Source organism: Sinohyriopsis cumingii, unplaced genomic scaffold (assembly GCF_028554795.1).
Source record: "Sinohyriopsis cumingii isolate HCF-2022 unplaced genomic scaffold, ASM2855479v2 utg000198l, whole genome shotgun sequence".
Taxonomy (NCBI): Eukaryota; Metazoa; Mollusca; class Bivalvia; order Unionida; family Unionidae; genus Sinohyriopsis; species Sinohyriopsis cumingii.
In genome coordinates this window covers 3,743,171-3,763,131 of record NW_028315875.1, presented here as the reverse complement: position 1 = coordinate 3,763,131, position 19,961 = coordinate 3,743,171, and the positions used below count along the sequence as shown (strand labels likewise).

Genomic DNA, 19,961 nt, shown 5'->3' with positions numbered 1-19,961 from the left:
TGGAAAACCTTTATGGGGTTATGGCCACTTTTTGACATAGAACTTTGCCATTTAATTGTATGATATTGTCAGGGGCATCGATGACATTTCAGTTTGTTGTAGTTCTTCAACACATGTCTAAAGTTCATGTATCAACCAGAGCAACAAGCACTTTCATCAGGGGAAAAGGTTGAAACTCATCTCATTCACTTGTTTTTTTGAATTTGTGTGCTCCTCTTAAAAAGGAAAATGTAAGCTGTGATTTTTGTGTCAATTTTAGTGTGTTTGAAAGTATGTATATGGGTGGCAAAAGACATATCAATGTTCTGGGTTTTCTAATTTCAGAATGAGAAAGGTGTTAGACCATAATGTGACAGTCATAATTAGCTTGTTACTAATATTCTCTTAAATTATTTCATAAATGTGTCACAAGGTTCAAAATAAAGTAACATGCTTTCAAATGACTGACTGGAGTTCTATTGCTTGACTTGATCTGCAACGTAAATATCAAATTATGACTAGTTTTCATCACAGCAAAAGATCATATCTTTATTTCAGCATGGCAGAATGGCAAATGCAGATATGTAATGAATAATTAAAAGATGAAATTTCAATAAGAACTATGGACTTTAATGTTAAGCAATGAAATTACAGGATGAAACAGTGTTCTTGAAATATGTGCATGTTCTTGTTGACAGGTTTTCAATATATGATTGATATTTATACAACAATCAACAGAGATTGATGCCAAGAAATATTACAAAAACCCCATATTCTTGGAATATTCTTTCATCAAATTTAAAATAAAAGTAATGAATGAAACATTATTTGAAGTCATGAAAAATATAATAACGTACATGCAATATAGACATGAAAGCAAGACTAGATTTCATCACAGCAAAAGAACATCTAATAATATTTGTGTGTATTCTACATGTATAAGTAAAAGAAAATAATTATCAAGTTGAAATCATATGAAATGATCAAGGTATGAAAGATTCATATATACATGTTTGTATGGGGTTCAATTGGGGAACAAATTATCAAGTCAAAAAGTTATTCTGTGACAGGTGAATATAATTAATTGCTGAATAATATAGTTACACATCAGATTATGTATGTGAGTATATTATTATATTTTTTGTAGGTGTTTCAAAAGTGCCTACAATTTAGCTATTTGTATCATTTAGCTCACAGACCACTTTTATAATACATAGTTGAAATGGTTCATACACTTCTATAAAAGCATTCAGCAGAATTTGATTAGATTTTTCAGAGAGCATCCTGTATGAAAACCCATTTACATAAAGCTGCCAGTACTACAGTTACAAAAACCTTTGCACAGATCCTTATTAAAACAAAATCTTCATTCATTTGAAACCAATTAATGTGGATCAAATAAGTAGTAATAATTTAACCCACACTAGCTGGTTAATTGCCATTTCATGTGGAATAATTTAAACCACACTAGCTGGTCAATTGCCATTTCATTTGGAATAATTTAACCCACACTAGCTGGCCAATTGCCATTTCATTTGGAATAATTTAACCCACACTAGCTGGCCAGTTGCCATTTCATTTGGAATAATTTAACCCACACTAGCTGGTCAATTGCCATTTCATTTGGAATAATTTAACCCACACTAGCTGGTCAATTGCCATTTTATTTGGAATAATTTAAACCACACTAGCTGGTCAATTGCCATTTCATTTAGAATAATTTAAACCACACTAGCTGGTCAATTGCCATTTCATTTGGAATAATTTAAACCACACTAGCTGGTCAATTGCCATTTCATTTGGAATAATTTAAACCACACTAGCTGGTCAATTGCCATTTCATTTGGAATAATTTAACCCACACTAGCTGGTCAATTGCCATTTCATTTAAAATAATTTAACCCACACTAGCTGGCCAATTGCCATTTCATTTGGAATAATATAACCCACACTAGCTGGCCAATTGCCATTTCATTTGGAACAATTTAACCCACACTAGCTGGACAATTGCCATTTCATTTGGAATAATTTAACCCACACTAGCTGACCCATTGCCATTTCATTTGGAATAATTTAACCCACACTAGCTGGACAATTGCCATTTATTTGGAATAATTTAACCCACACTAGCTGGTCAATTGCCATTTCATAAGGAATAATTTAAATCACACTAGCTGGCCAATTGCCATTTCATTTGGAATAATTGAACCCACACTAGCTGGTCCATTGCCATTTCATTTGGAATAATTGAACCCACACTAGCTGGCCAATTGCCATTTCATTTGGAATAATTTAACCCACACTAGCTGGCCAATTGTTATTTGGATGGAGCCGAAAGAGTGCAGGTTTGAATCCCACAATCATACCAGCCTGGGTCAGCTACCATGGTGTATCCATGGGCAAGGCACTTCACTCCATTTGCCTCAGTATGAAAGAACCTACTTGCATTGCAGTGCCATAAAGCAGCACACAAACAAACATTACATTTGGATTTTAGGCAAAATTCAGATTGGTGAGCAATCTAACAGCCTATTCTTTCATGCTTATTGATAGTTTATTCTTGTGTGTGTTTGTGTGTATATATATATATATATATATATATATATATATATATATATATATATATATATATATATATATATATATATATATATAACCAGATTCATTCTTTAACTTAAAGTCATAAAGTCATGGCAACAAGCAGGGCCTAATATATGATCTCAAGAGTTTGTTTATCAACATTGCAAAAGATCTCCAAAAAAGATGATGAAGAATTAATTGCAGTTTTGATAAAGTATTCTTTTCCTCAATGTATTCTTTTTAAGGACAATCCTTGGGGAAATATTGAAGCATTGAACTTTTTGAAAAATGGAGATCTGTATATAAATGAGGTACTTGCAATCCAATACCACCAAAAATTACATTGATATGAATTTTCAAGTGCTATGCTAAATTCAGTAACTATCCACAGGGTTGCTGCATAGAAGAGTATAGGACATTGTGCCCTATCACCCCCAGGGTTGCTATTTAGAAAAGTGCATGACATTGTTCCCTGTCACCCCCAAGGTCATTAAATAGAAAAAGTATATGACTTTGTGCGCTATTATCCCCAGAATTGTTACATAGAAAAGCATAGGACATTGTGCCCTATCATCACCAGAGTTATTAAATAGAAAAAGCATAGAACATTGTGCCCTGCCATCAACAGGGTTATTAAATAGAAAAGCATAGGACATGGTGCCCTGCCATCAACAGGGTTATTAAATAGAAAAGCATAGGACATTGTGCCCTGCCATCACCAGGGTTATTAAATAGAAAAGCATAGAACATTGTGCCCTGCCATCAACAGGGTTATTAAATAGAAAAGCATAGGACATGGTGCCCTGCCATCAACAGGGTTATTAAATAGAAAAGCATAGAACATTGTGCCCTGCCATCAACAGGGTCACTATGTGGAAAAAATATATGAAATGGTGCCATATCTTCACCAGAGTCATTAAGTAAAAAAGTATAGGAAACTGTGCCATATCAATCTCAGGGTCATTGCATAGAAAAAGTCTAGGAAACAGTGCCATATAACCCTCAGGGTCATTACATAGAAAAGCATAGGAAACTGTGCCATATCACCCTCAGAGTCATTACATAGAAAAGTATAGGAAACTCTGCCACATCACCCTCAGGGTCATTACAAAGAAAAGTATAGGAAACTGTGCCATATCACCCTTAGGGTCGTTACATAGAAAAGCATAGGAAACTGTGCCATATCACCCTCAGGGTCATTACATAGAAAAGTATAGGAAACTGCCACATCACCCTTAGGGTTGTTACATAGAAAAGCATAGGAAACTGCCATATCACCCTCAGGGTTGTTACATAGAAAAGTACAGGAAACTGTGCCACATCACCTTCAGGGTCATTACATAGAAAAGCATAGGAAACTGTGCCATATTACCCTTAGGGTCGTTACATAGAAGAGTATAGGAAACTGTGCCACATCACCGTCAGGGTCATTACATAGAAAAGTATAGGACATTGTGCCCTGTTACCCCCCTGAGTTGTTGCATAGAAAAGCATGTTAAATTATGCCCTATCATCCCCTCTTTATAAAATAATAGCCAAAAGAATATTTAAAATTAAAAAAATTGGCACAGGTTAAAGATAATAGACTTTTCTCGTTAGGTACAAGACAAATATATGTTGGTGAGTAAATATTTTTACTACAGCAATTGTTTACCTCAGACTGGAATTCCAGCACAGAAAGCCTGCAAAGCTTACACCTTGTGAAGACCTTAGTGATTTGCCTCAAGTTACAAACCTGTAATGACTTTGCAAGGCATCATACCCTTGCAAGGATTTTATCATTTTATTTCATAATATTGGTCTAGCATTTACTAAAATTGTATAAATTTCTTCATTTTTTAAGATTCAAGAAAAGATAAAAGTGACAGTCACATCACAGTATGCGGTTCATATGCTACAGCATTCTGAGACGTCAGATCTGTGGTTAATAATGTAATCATTATTTCAAGCAATGCTGTAAACATTAATTCTACAAAAGCTGACATCCCAATTGCATTGCAGTGCAATCACAAACTTAAGTAGATTATTTTTAGATTTATTTGAAATGAATTTCCAACAATTTATAGTTGTAATGCATTATTATCTAGTTAGATCCTTTGTTAGATATGCTTTTGAGTATTAATTGTGGGGCACAGGAGACTGTAGACTTGTATCTTCTCTAGTTAAATATATTTTTGGGCATTGATTTTGTAAGAGAGGAGACTGTTTAAAGGCTTGTAGATCCTCTAATCTGATATACTTTTGAACATTAATTGTGTAGAATTGGAGACTGTTGACTTGTAGATCCTTTACTTAGATGTGTTTTTGAACATTATTTATTGGAGAGATGAGACTGTTGGCTTGTGGAACCCTTAGTTTTATATTTTGTTTGTGCATTAATTGCATGAGAGAGGAGACTGTAATTTCTCTAGTTATCTGTGTTTGAAACATTATTTATGGGAGAGAGGACACTGTAGACTAGCAGATAATCTAGTTAAATGTACTTCTGAGCATTATATATAGGACAAAAGAGACTGTAAGCTTATGGGTTATCTAGTTATGTCTGTTTTCAGCATTAATTGTGGAGACATTTTGTGGGCTTGTAGATCTTAGAGATACTTCTTAGCATTAATTGTAAGGAGCAGAGACTTTGTAAGTACTCATATAAGAGAAAGAGAATGTTTGTGGGCTTGTAGATCCTCTGGTTAAATATGCTTTTAAGCATTAAATTGTGGAAAAGGGAACACTGGAGACTTTATGTTTTGAGCATTACTTGTGGGAGAGAATAATGTAGGCCAGTAGATCCTCTAATATGCTGTACTTTTGAGCACTGATTGTGGGAGAGGGAACACTGGAGGCTTAGATGTGTTTTTGAGCATTACTTTTGGGAGAGGATACTGGAGACCAGTAGATCCTCTAGTCTGCTGTACTTTTGAGCACTACTTGTGGGAGAGGGAACACTGGAGGCTTAGATGTGTTTTTGAGCTTTAAATTCTGGGAATGGAGGCTGTTTGCAGGCTTGTAGGTGCTTTAGTTAGATATATTTGTGAGCATTAATTGTGTGTGAGAGATGAGAATGTAGGCTATTAGATCCTCTAGTTAGACATGTTTATGAGCATTAATTTTGTGTGAGAGATGAGAATGTAGGCTAGTAGATCCTCTAGTTAGACATGTTTGTGAGCATTAATTGTGTGTGAGAGATGAGAATGTAGGCTATTAGATCCTCTAGTTAGACATGTTTATGAGCATTAATTGTGTGTGAGAGATGAGAATGTAGGCTATTAGATCCTCTAGTTAGACAGACATGTTTGTGACTGTTAATTGTGTGTGAGAGATGAGAATGTAGGCTATTAGATCCTCTAGTTAGACATGTTTGTGAGCATTAATTGTGTGTGAGAGATGAGAATGTAGGCTAGTGGATTCTCTAGTTAGACATGTTTGTGAGCATTAATTGTGTGTGAGAGATGAGAATGTAGGCTATTAGATCCTCTAGTTAGACATGTTTGTGAGCATTAATTGTGTGTGAGAGATGAGAATGTCTGCTATTAGATCCTCTAGTTAGACATGTTTGAGCATTAATTGTATGTGAGATATGAGAATATACGCTAGTAGATCCTCTAGTTAGACATGTTTGTGAGCATTAATTGTTGGAAAGATGAGAATGTAGGCTAGTAGATCCTCTAGTTAGACAGACATGTTTGTGACCGTTAATTCTTGGAGAGAGGAGATTTTAGGTTTGTATATGAACACCTTAACAATTTGAAAATAATCAGAAGTTTATTCCAGTTTGTTTCATGGTAGTTGCATGGTAGTTCTTGCTTGGTTTACTATGAGAGATAAACCATATGATCAGAGATAAGAAGTATGCCTTATTTTCAGAGATAAGAATTAAGCCATATTATCAGAGATATGAATTTTTAAGCCCTATTATCAGAGATAAGTGTTGAGCCAGATTACCAGATACTGTATGTGAATTAATCCATATCAGAGATAAGATTTTTAATCCTTATTATCAGAGATATGAATTAATCCTTATTATCAGAGATATGAATTAATCCTTATTATCAGAGATATGAAATAAACCTTTTTTCAGAGATATGAATTAATCCTTATTATCAGATATATTAATTAAACCTTATTATTGGAGATAAGAAAATGACCCCTATTATCAGAGATGTGAGTTAAGCCATATTATGAGAGATATGAATTATGCCTATTTTCAAGAAAAATATTGGAAAAGGTTCATGTGCATATATTGCTTAGTAATTTCATTTGGACAGGTTTTACTGTTCATTTATTAATTGTTCAAAAATTGAATAACATGGTTTCCAGTCACAGTGTATTGGGCAGTGTTTTCCAAAGCTAATGACACGCAAAATACATCCTGCAAACTAAGCATGCAGAACGTTTCTACAGATCAATAAATCACCCAGTAATTATCAACACCACATGTACAATTAGGAAAATTTAAATATTCTCATGAAAGTTAGAAATGATTTTCTGAAATATTTCTCTGAAAGTGCATAATCAAAATAAATGAGAGCTGTGCTGAAATGAAAGGCTGCAACATGTTTAGTTTATTGACATTAAAGACCAGGAAATTAACACAACATATCAACCCATGTTACATGTGCATAAGAGAATCAAGCATGAATCAAATTAATGTAGGACTTGCAAAAATGTTCTTTTGGACTGTACTTAAAAGTAAATTAGAATTGTTGAAATTAAAGGATGCAATATGTTTCGTTAATTGATATTAAAAGCAGGAAATTAACTCAATTTATCAACCCATGTTGCATGTGCATAAATGAATAAACATGAAAGGAATTGACTAGGACTTGCAGCAGTTTACTACAGGTCCTTATGAAGGACTGTACATAAAAAAATAGTCTAGATAATGGATCCTTATGAAGGATTGTACATAAAAAATTACTGTCTGGATAATGGATCCTTATCAAGGACTGTACATAAAAACTACTGTTTGGATAATGGATCCTTATCAAGGACTGTACATAAATTACTGTCTGGATAATGGATCCTTATCAAGGACTGTACATAAAAAAAATTACTGTCTGGACTGTACATAAAAAATTACTGTCTGGATAATGGGTCCTTATCAAGGACTGTACATAAAAATTACTTTACTGTCTGGATAATGGGTCCTTATCATGGACTGTACATAAAAAATTACTGTCTGGATAATGGGTCCTTATCAAGGACTGTACATAAAAATTACTTTACTGTCTGGATAATGGATCCTTATCATGGACTGTACATAAAAATTACTGTACATAATTTAATGCTGATTAATTAACAGAAAAATGTTCTATATCTGCTTCTGCATGTGCAGTGTGCCAAACACCTGCAGATCTATGCTTAACAAAACATAGGTCAGTGACAGTGAAATAAAAATGTTGGAGAATGTTGCCACTGTGCAAACAGTATACTGTAAATTCTGGGAACTCTCAGGGTACTGTCCAACTGATATCAAGTCTGACCTGGATAAATTGTCATATCCTACAAGTTCGGATCAGAGAAAATGAGTGGAGACCACAAATCACTCAGTGTTGTAGGACTGTCAAAAATGTTTAAATATAAGCATTATTTTCCATCCAAAAGGTATGGTCTTCTCCAGTGCCATCTTAAGGCATGGGCACACTGGGCAGTTGCCTAGGGCCTCACGCTTCTAGGGGCATCATGCTGCCCATATTGTTAATGAATATTGGCCGATAGGGGGCCCTAGTACATTGCTTTGCCCAGAGCCTACAATGTTGTTAAGACGGCCCTGGTCTTCTCAGTATGTGTGCCCAACACTTATGCATTGCCAAAAGTTGTGTGCCCAACACTTATGCATTGCCAAAAGTTGTGTGCCCAACACTTATGCATTGCCAAAAGTTGTGAAACACTGCCAAACAACCTGTCCATCTGTTGGTAACTGAGGTGTCAGTCTACTCCATGATGATGTAACAAGATGAACTGGGTTGGGGTCAGATTACTACAATGAAAACACAAAGAATGATAATGAAAATAAAATGTTTTTTTATTAATGACTAAAGATAGAAAAATCCTACACCAAACTCATACGCATAAATTCCAACAATGGAATTGTATGATGCATACCGAGTTAAATAACTTTTATAATGATAAAGATATGGTTCCTAACCGGAATGGAGTTGTACTATGTAATTTAAAATGAATAGTGAACAATAATAAATTAATTGAAATTAAACAAAAATTATAGGCAAAAAAGAAACAATGATTAATCACTCATACAATGGTAAGTTTTCATTCAAAGGTAATAAATGATTTCAAATAAGTTTCTAGTGAGATAGTAATAAATGAGTTCATATAAATTGTGACACATCTTGTGGCATCTAGTTCACAAACACAAGGTATTTCCAGCCCCACCGTTCTGCTAGGTGGTCAAGGAGCCACCACAAATAGTCAGCTCCTCCTGGTCTGCCTGTGGATCCATAGAACCCCTTTTGTTCCCTGCAGACCCATTGGTCCTGAAGCTTAATGGTTCCTTATAGGGAGATAACCACTATCTTCCTCTAGGCCAATGTCAGCACTGACAGCAACACACCTACCCAAGTTAGCACCATGGCGAAAATAACACTTTCAATATGGTTCAAACACAGCAAAGATATAGCAGAGCTCTGTCACTATTGCTCTATCTCTCCTTCACCCCTTCAGCCCTTCACTCCTTTCAGCTCTAGTCGCTGGAGATATTGCACTGTAAAATGGACTGCTCACTGGCAAGACCTTTCACAATGTGAAGTTAGAATCTACCATGAGCCTTTGTGTACATTGGCTGTTGTACATTGGCTGTGTTGCAGTGCATGGCCTGCATGCTCAAGATAAATTGTTTTTCCCATCGTAAGCACTTTGCTCATGCAGCATGGGGTGAACCGTACTCGCTACATCAAAATAATATACAATATAAATATACCACCCTCAGGTAATGCTGTACATTTTATTCCAATTACATAAACAATAAATATACACAATTCCATGACAGACCACACACCAGTACATATATCTACTACCATGACAGACTTCCTGAAAGAGTACAACATCAGATTTTTCCTACATCCTCTATATGGCCCTAATATAGTTCCAAGCAATTTTTGGCTGAATCTTAGGATAAAAAATCATCATTGAGGGGCAGATGATTTGAAAGTGACCTTGCAGTTTGAAGTTCTTGATTGATTGATTGTGGATTTTGTAACACACCTGCACTGTAAGGATATATAGCACAACAAAAAACATTATATGAGGAAAAATAATCCTCAAAATGGTTTATTATAAAAGAGTGCTAAAAGGACAAATATACACAGACAACTTGTTGGAAATATATGAGAGTTCCCAATCAATGGGGGATGTAAATGGTTTTTTGTAAATTGTAAAAAGATAATGCAAAATAAATAAGGGTGATTAAGAGTGATTGTTTATTAAAAATATTCAAAATAAATAAGATTGCAGACAAGTCAGATTTGTGAATAAGTGCTAACTTCCTTCAAGAAATTTAAAATCCAAGTCATATTTAAAGAATCAAAAAGTTCCTTCATGTGCTGAACATTGTAGTATTGATCATATTTACTGGTATAAGCTGGAGATTGATACAGTCTATCAGAAAGTGCTTCACAATTAGATATGCAGTTTTCCATAATGTTTGAACAACACAAAAACGAATTCAAAATGACATTTAATAATTGGATAATGAGACAGAGAAAGTGTATAGAGGTTCATGGAAGTACTTTGAGGGGATTTACTGATGTAATTCACTAATAAAGAGCTCTTTTGTATATTAATATTTAAAACTTTTAAACACCCGTTGTATTCTAGTCTCGTTATAGTGATCCAAGAATTTTTGTAAAGCCCGTTTCTTTCATTCGACTTTTCATGGATTTTTGTTTTGTGAATATTCATTTTAAACCTGTGCATACTGTCTCAGTCTGCAGAAATTCAAAGCAGAATATAAAAAACTAACAGGACTTTTTTAAGTTACTGTAATAAAATCAGTTTAAAGCTATAAGGAATAAATCAATTTTGTATTATACTACCGTCTTTACAAAGGCATGGGTATATAGACTTCTTATGTCAGTCCATGATTCTACCTGTCAATCCTCATATTAGTCCATCATTCTATCTGACAGTCCTCATGTGAGTCCATCATTCTATCTCTCAGTCCTCATGTCAGTCCATAATTCTGTCTGTCAATAATTATGTCAGCCCATCATTCAGTCTGTCAATCCTCATGTCAGTCCATCATTCTGTCTGTCAATACTTATGTCAGTCCATCATTCTGTCAGTCCTCATGTCAGTCAGTCATTCTATCTGTCATTCATATCACTGAAGCTAGTCAAAGGTTTTAATTGATAGTCATTTTAATTGACCACCATGAAACTTAGTAAATATTGTTATCACCAAGATGAGGATATTGAGAAATCACTTGATTCCTGAATTTTTTTTACCAGTTTGACTTATAGCTAAATGGACAGAATCATGGGAAGGCAGTTAGTTTTGGGTTTCATTGGATTACCATAAAACTTTGTTAATGTTATGGTTTTCATCTGAAGATGGACATATGTACAAATAACTCCTGAAAATTGCTTGAAGAGTATTTTCCCTTTTTGTCTTGAGCTGTTAGGACTTGAATCATGGTTTTCAATGAATGATGCTTGATACAGATCATGGTAATCATCTGACGATGCACATATTGATAATCCACTATTCTTCTTTGCTTGTACCACCCTCAGCACAGCCTTGCTGCATCTCAACCATTCTATCTTTCTAAGGCCTTAGGTTTGTAACATCCTACCCCCTGGGGAGGAGGCTGAGGGGGCTCACTTTGTATATATATCTACTTCAGCCATATATTATTGGTTCAGTTTTTACATTTACCTTGGACTTGTTTGCACCCAGTATACACACTATTATACTGGGCAATATTTATACTTGGTGAGTTGATGCATCTGACAAGTTCCACACACTCATCACAAAAGTAGATACTAATATCATCAACATCTTGAATACATTTAATTATGAGTGAGATCAAAGGAGGTGGTCTTGTCTCTGATTGGTTTGGCTTGTGAGCATTCTAGAGGCCATATTACCTATGAAATTTGATAAATGCCACAAACTCCCCTACACTTGGTCAAATACTTAAGAGATGGGAGGGTAAATGAATTTATGCAGTTTTCCCTCCATCAGCCATATGGCGATGTCCACTCCCATACCTCATCTCTATCTTCACTGCTTTATATTGCCGAAACACATTAATGTATGTATGACAGCTTGCTTTCTACACCACACAGGTATCTTGCAAGAACATATTTCTTTCCTTAAAATTGCAATATCACTATAGCTCAGTGAGTATAACGTTATGTTCACTCTTGGCAACATGTTTCAGCCAAACTGTTAATTTGACTGGTTTTATGTATGATATCATTAAGATCTCAAGTGAGTTTGATTATGAGCAAATATATTAAAACATGGTTTTGTTTACCTTGTGAACATTGAAAAGGCCATAATATATTTACGATGAGATTTTGATTTGATTTGGTATGTATGTTTGTATCACTAAGATCTTGGGTGAATTGTCCTTTAAACAAGATTTATGCATATTAAAGAGGTGATTTTATATCTGATTGGCTGAGCACTCAGAAGCTACATTTCTGTTTAGATTTTGACTTTATTGGTACATAATCTTAGTCTGACCATGACCTTGGATGTGTTTGATTAATGAGGTGATCTTGCATCTGACTGGCTGAGCATGTAAATGCTTTGAAGGCCATACTTATCAGATCTTGATTAAATTTAGTATTATATCAGAAAGACTTCTGATGAGTTTGATCATCAGTGACATATTAATGAGATGAGATGAGATGACTGGCTGAGCTTGTGAACAATTTAAAGGCCATGTTTCTAATTAGATTGAAGATTTTATCATCAGCTCCTTTTCATGGGAATCTTAACCCTCGACCTCAGTGAATCTATTGCTGGATTATAAGGCTGCCACTATAATTAGAATGTGCCAATCACATACTATAAATAGAATACATTATCTAAATGATTCTATACAAATAGGCCTGTCTGGAATTATTTAGGTTGATTTGGAAAATGGTAAGTTCTTCCTTAATTTAACCATTTTACCATTCTTTAAAATCATGAGAAAATTCATGCACTGTCACACCATTGAATCTTTGTGACCAACCAATTTAGTTTACCTTTTTGAACCTCTGAATCTACCATTGTGTTGTCTTTGTCCGTATAATTGCATCATTTGAATTTGATAAACTGTCAAACTTAGTCTTGTCAACACTGATTTTGGAGCCAGTATCTGACCTACAGAAGCCTTATTCAAATCATCCAAACTCTAGGAAGTGCTAAATGAAGTCCACAGATGCCATTTTGAATAAGGGCTCAGTATCCATCTCAGTTACATCAAATAGCAGATAACCATCATGTGTTAAAATAAAGTTCAAGTAATAAAGCATTAAAAGCTATTCCATAGCTAGATATGTAAACTAGGAATAGGCTTAATTCATGTGTTGGCCATATTAATTTCAAAACAACCCAACAGACACAGACAAAAAAACATTGATGGTTTATTATTATTGCATACCAGTGTGTGAAAACCATTCCCAATACAACAGAGGAATTTTTTTTTAAAATGTTGTTGTTGTTAACACAATTTCTCAGCACAAGATAGGCTATAATTGGTAGGGGAAGAACCCTAGAAAACTGTAATAACCACTGACCCACAGGAAGCTTCTGGAAACTTTCTCACAGTCTCACATTGGCCAAAACCGACACTCAAACCCGTGTAGACAGAGGCGAGATGGTAGTGATTGGTAAAGGCAAACACTTTAGACCACCCAGAGCCCATAGCTTCTTGTAAATAAGTTTATGATGCAGTTACACAGATTTATTTCACAAAATTTTATATTCATTTTATATATAAATATATATTTTTATTATATGCTCATTTATTTCTACATTAACTTTACATTGTCAGAATCGTTCAGTATTTTACAATATTGTACACCTGCAGGACACATGTGCCCAATAGTGTATTAGGAACTACTTTGTAAACAAATCATGGCCACTCATGTAGCACACGCTTTACGTTTTGGTTGATTACATTTGTTTCTGAATGAACTAAAGAAGATGTTTTATGGACTGCCACATACCACTGCTGCTTTGGTGCATTCCACTGTTAACTTTTTTGATACAGTGATTCGGATTTTGGCAATTAAATCCAGATTTCATAAAATTGCTGGGTACCTACAAACAACATGTTAGTTGCAAGGCATAAACTGTCTCCTTTAGCTGGTAATAAGAATGGCAAAAAATATACTTACAGTTTTACATCCTGAATTTCCTCAAAATGTACTTTCTTAGTTCTGCGAATCTGAATTACATGAGCCATGTCATGGGTTCTCAAGCTTGTACTGTAATTTCAACTATATTTCAAGTGCAGTTACATCCTCCTTACTGTACTCAAAATGAAATAAACATTAAATTCCATAGCGTCTTTTTAATAATTGCTTTTCCCACATTATGATTTCAAATAGTCAATGACAGAACAGAAAACACTTGCAGATGTCAACAGGCTTGTATTTCATGTATAATTTGCACAGATGAATCCAGTCCATAAGCACAAAATTTCGTAGAATCAACAAAAATACCAAAATCTATTCATTCCAGATCAAATGGAAAAGTTGTTGCAATGTGCATTCCTTCACAATATGACTCCAAATTTCAATTTTAAGTAGATAAAAACACCATTTTCTTTCGAAAGTTATGTATAGCATGCAGCTAAGTTCAAATTTATATGGGTGGAGTTATATGCACATTAATAATGTTGTTGTGTAATGAAGAATCTGCTCTTGTGTATTTAGTTTGGAATACGGCATACATTCAGTTACTTTGTTTCTTGTAATGTACTTTTGTTATGTAATTAAGTTTTAGGTAGAATAAGAAAATGAGCATATATAGGTTACTGCATTTGTATGGGAAAATATGAACTCGTTTTGTCCAATGAATATACTGCACTCCCAAGGTCATGCAGTATTCTTTCTGAAAAACTCATTCATATTTTCCCATACAAATGCAGTAACCTATAATTATTGTTTGTTAGCATACATACACAGTGCCTATGTACAAACATTATAGAAGAGCATGATTTGTGCATCCATAATTACACTAAATAAACTGAATGACAAACTGGTTAGCAAATTAGTTAAAAAACACTTTCACTGACAAATCAATTATTTTTGAGATATCCACTCAACATATGCCCTGTAAAATGTGTAATTAAAGTGTATTAGTTGATTCATACAACGTCATAAAGTGAGCCATTAAATTTTTATATATAAATGGTAATAGGCTTTATGCCTTGCATAATGAAAGTGTACTTGTTCATTAATACCAAGTTAAACTAGCCATACAAAATTATACAAATTACAACAGTGTATAATAGTTGAAAACATCAGTTAAAACATGGGTTGATGCTAATCAAGTAATATACTGGCTTATTTATATCTGATGAAATAGGTAGATAGGGGTACAGAAATCCATTGTCCATATTATCCAAGTCAGAAATTTGTTCGTACAGATAAGCAAGGTTACTTGTACATAGACAAGTAAATGGTGGCCTGTGACTCAAAAGGGCAGTAGTTCCAATTTTGTCTGAGCAATGTTCGCACAAGCACCATTCATGCTTAGTGTAACCATATGGTGTGTGTTGTATATTTACCTAGGGAATGCTGACATTTATTGATTGGGACTGAAACTAGCCACAGCTTCTTTGGATGCAACCAGTGGAAGCAGACAGTATTAGTTTAAGTAATATCTTTTGATGCTTGCATCAGAATGAATTTTATTGGCTGGACAATATGGCTTCACCAAGGAATCTTTTGTTGTGAACAATTGCATGACTCTTTGAAACCATTATGCACAACTGCAATGAATTATCCATGGAATGTCTGGATGGATCATTTTATTATAAAGCTAGGGCCAGATGGTGAAAAGGTGAATGAAAAGTCAACAAAACAGGTTAGAACTAAACTTGACTATGACTGGGAATATGATGAAAAAGAAAACTGGAGTTCAGAAGATTCTTGGCTGCAGGAATTGTTTTGCTCAAGGCCAACAAAGATAGAATAATTACATCTTGCATTATACATAATAGATACCCCTCAACTGCAGACTAAACCAGTAGATTGTTTGCATGACAGGTTATCACAAGGAAGGACACTGTTAACAGACAAAAAAGTGCAAAGCACATTACGTGTGAGTTAAAATTTGATAATGAAAAGACCCAATTGAATAAAAAAGAAGTTGTGACCAATAATGACTGTTAGCCAAACCGAGCATTACAAAAAGCTGTTTAATACAGCATATATATGCCATAACAAAGCACAAAAATAAATATATATATATATATATATATATATATACCCATGAGACATTCGAGCTGGGAAATAAAAGGAAAAAATTCTGTTATTGATTCTGCTTAATTTACTTTGTCCAAAGGTTGCATTATTTGGAAACATTCTGCTGCCTGAGCAAATGATGCAAAATTACAGTGACATTTCTCCAGTAGGACATTAACCCTTCTGTTCTAGATGGATAATAGATCTTGTTAGTCCATACTACTTCTTTTGTAGGCTACCAAATACCACTAGTAAGATGTTAGTTTGTTTACTTTTTATACACTACCAATCATGTTGGTTAGTAATCATAGAGAACCATTACTATAATCATGAAGTTTTACCTATCTGCTTCAAGACTCTTGCAGCTTTTCTTTTGGTTCCTTCAGATCTCTTTATATTAATGACACAAAAAATAGTTTTGTAATGTTATTAATAAGGTTTCTTTTTTCTTTGCAACAAGATAAATTATTGTGTAACAACTTCTTTAGTTTATTTCCGCTGTAGAACATGCATGCTTAATATATTGTCAGCAAATTTTTTCAAATCATATCATCATAAAAGAAAGCAAGTTCCTGACAAGGAAATCTTTTGGTAAATTACTCTAGGAAAGGAAATGTCTCAACGTGGTTTCATTTAATTAGTCAAGGCATCCTTTATACCAGTGATTGTTATTACAGTCATTAATCATTGGGATGTTTTACTTCCTGTGGTGGGTTAAGATTTCAGGGGTTCTACTTTGTCTTGTCATCTTATCTTCAGACTTTTACCCGAGAGGAATCATTGATCATATTACAAGATTTTCTAGAATGGATGACTTTACAAATCAGTCAGACACTATAATACTCACTTGTAAGTCAAGTCCAATGCAAACTGCACAGATCCAGATCTGACATCACATAATGTATAGGCAGGTCTAGGTCTGTGCAGTTTCATAGGAGTAAGCAGTAGAACAAACAACATAGACCCTGATCTGCAGGTGCATTATGTTACAACAGATCAGGATCTTTGTTGTTTGAAGTTTGATTTTACTGGATATATGCAATTGGTTCAGAGTAATCAGTAGAACAAACAACTTAGACCCGGACCTGCCAGCACATTATGTGAGGGCAGATCAGAGTTTCTGTTGTTTGTTGTTGTTATTATTGTAGCATTTAATGATAGGCTATGTATGGCAGCTAGCATAAATGGTGGAGGAAGAACCTGTGAAAACCCTGGAAAGAACCACCGACCCACAAGAAGCTATTCGCAAACTTTCTCACATACCCACATTGGCTGAACCCCAAGACTCAACCAATGCAGACACAGGTGAGATGGCAATGATCCATAACAGTGAGTGCTCTTGACCACTTGTGGGGCCCCCCTGCTGTTTGTGGTTTGACTCATCATATAATTGAGTATATATTTATAATGCATTGGCAGATAATGATTTGACTCATCTTATAAGTGAGTATATATGGTATGCATTGGCAGCTCATGCCTTGACTCATAAGTGAGTACATATTTATAATGCATTGTCAGATCATGCCTTGACTCAGCTTATAAATGAGTATATATTTATAATGCATTGGCAGATCATGCTTTGACTCATCTTATAAGTGAGTATATATGGTATGCATTGGCAGCTCACGCCTTGACTCATCTTATAAGTGAGTATATATTTATAATGCATTGTCAGATCATGCCTTGACTCTGCTTATAAATGAGTATATATTTATAATGCATTGGCAGATAATGCTTTGACTCATCTTATAAGTGAGTATATATGGCATGCATTGGCAGCTCATGCCTTGACTCATCTTATAAGTGAGTACATATTTATAATGCATTGTCAAATCATGCATTGACTCATCTTATAAATGAGTATATATTTATAATGCATTGGCAGATCATGCTTTGACTCGTCTTATAAGTGAGTATATATGGTATGCATTGGCAGCTCATGCCTTGACTCATCTTATAAGTGAGTACATATTTATAATGCATTGTCAGATCATGCATTGACTCATCTTATAAATGAGTATATATTTATAATGCATTGGCAGATCATGCTTTGACTCATCTTATAAGTGAGTATATATGGTATGCATTGGCAGATCATGTCTTGACTCATTTTATAAGTGAGTATATATTTATAATGCATTGTCAGATCATGCCTTGACTCATCTTATAAGTGAGTAGATATGGTATGTATTGGCAGATCATGCCTCCTTCCACCACAACTTTACTAGTCTAATACTCGATATCTTGAGAATATTCAGACCAATCAAAAGATTACATTGGTATATTTAACAGAAGATTTCCAATTCTGGAGTAACATCTATTACTAGAAATTATGAGTGTAGTTCTTATCATATAAGGGCCAGTGACTGTGCTTTGACATTTGGGGTGAGGTCTGTTCACTTGAAATAATAGAACCCAAAAAATTAGATTCTAATTTACTGAACATTTCATTTGATGACAGGTCTGAGTCTATGCTCTTCATTGAGGCACTTATTAATAATATTTTCCCTTATTATAAAGTATCTCAGTATAATGGTCCCTTTTATTAAATAGTTACTGTCATCAATTCCATTACATTATGTAAAATTATGGTAAAACCTGTCTTGAAAGACCATTGTTACATGAGACTACCTGTCATGAGAGACCTTATTGTCAATGCAAATTTATTGATGATGTAGTCTTATGGGCTGTTATGAGAGACCACCTGTCTTGGGAGACCATAACCTTTTGGCAGAAGGGGTGGTTTTTCTAGACATATCCTATTGTAGTACTACTTATAATAAACCCCAGTACAAGATGACCTCACATTTAACACAGTAAACTTGTATGCCTCCCCTGAACAGCATTATAGTGAGGGACTGCTGTATTATGTACTATGTATAATATACCCCAGTATAAGGTAACCTTACATACAGTATAACCCTTGTATGGCTCCCTTGCATAGCATTATTGTGAGGGACTGCCATACTGTATAATGTACATCCATATCAGGTGACTTTGCATATAAATGAGTACAATTGTAGAACTCCCTTGAACAGCATTATATTGCGGGACTGCTCTACGCTGTATAATGTACTGTTATAACTCTGTGATCTTAAAATAAGTAATAGAAAAGAGTGGAAAGCAGCAAGCTTTTAAAATTATCAAACTATTTATTTCTCTAAAATACATTGTGAAAATTTAAAAAGAACTTATGGTATTGTAAATTAAATCTCAAATAATCCAAAAATAACTAACATGAGTCCTAATGAATAAAGTTCTGAATAAACTTTAGTCGTATTTCAAATAATTTCCAATGTTGAAGGTGTTGATATGCCTGTAGTGGCTGGTAGTCTCTAATGTGCTAATGTACTAATGGTCTTAATAGTAATTATATGCCAACAGTCTTTTGTTGAATCACAGTATTATATAATCCAAGGTTTCTTTGTTTGATTTCACTATAATTCCCAGTTAATGTCTCTGTCCAAGAATATTATTGGGCACTTTGTATTTCCTGTGAATAAATAATTTGAATAAATAAATTCAGCCCTAATCAAATACTGAAAGCAACAAATGATTCTGCTTCAAGATCTTATAGCACAAATGAATATTTGCTAGAACAAGATTATATACAAAAAGATTAAGACAGAAAAGAAGAGCCAGCATGCAGGACAAAAGTTCATTTCCAGAACAATCCAAGCTATATTTAGAAAAGGTCTGTTCACTAAAATTGTAAGAAAGAACATAGTAACCATAATGTCCTTGATTCTGGTCAGGTAGATAATGAACTTGATTTGGACAAGGTAAGCTTCAAAATACAATTTGACATAACCCATAACATATAATGAATTTAAAAATGCTAGCCAACAATGCAAATTAAATATACATAACAGTACCCCATTATAAGGTGACCTCACATATAACACATCTCAGTTTTATGACTCACTTGAACAACATCAGAGCTGGGATCACTATGTTGTTCAAAGTTTCTATAAAGAA

General features: G+C 34.3%; 1 protein-coding gene across 5 annotated transcripts in view; it reads left to right on the top strand.

Moving 5' to 3' along the window:
* The window catches only part of LOC149774593 (putative complexin-1), a 294,867-nt gene that overhangs the window by 234,404 nt on the left and 40,502 nt on the right, over nt 1–19,961 (top strand). The window lies entirely within an intron of this gene.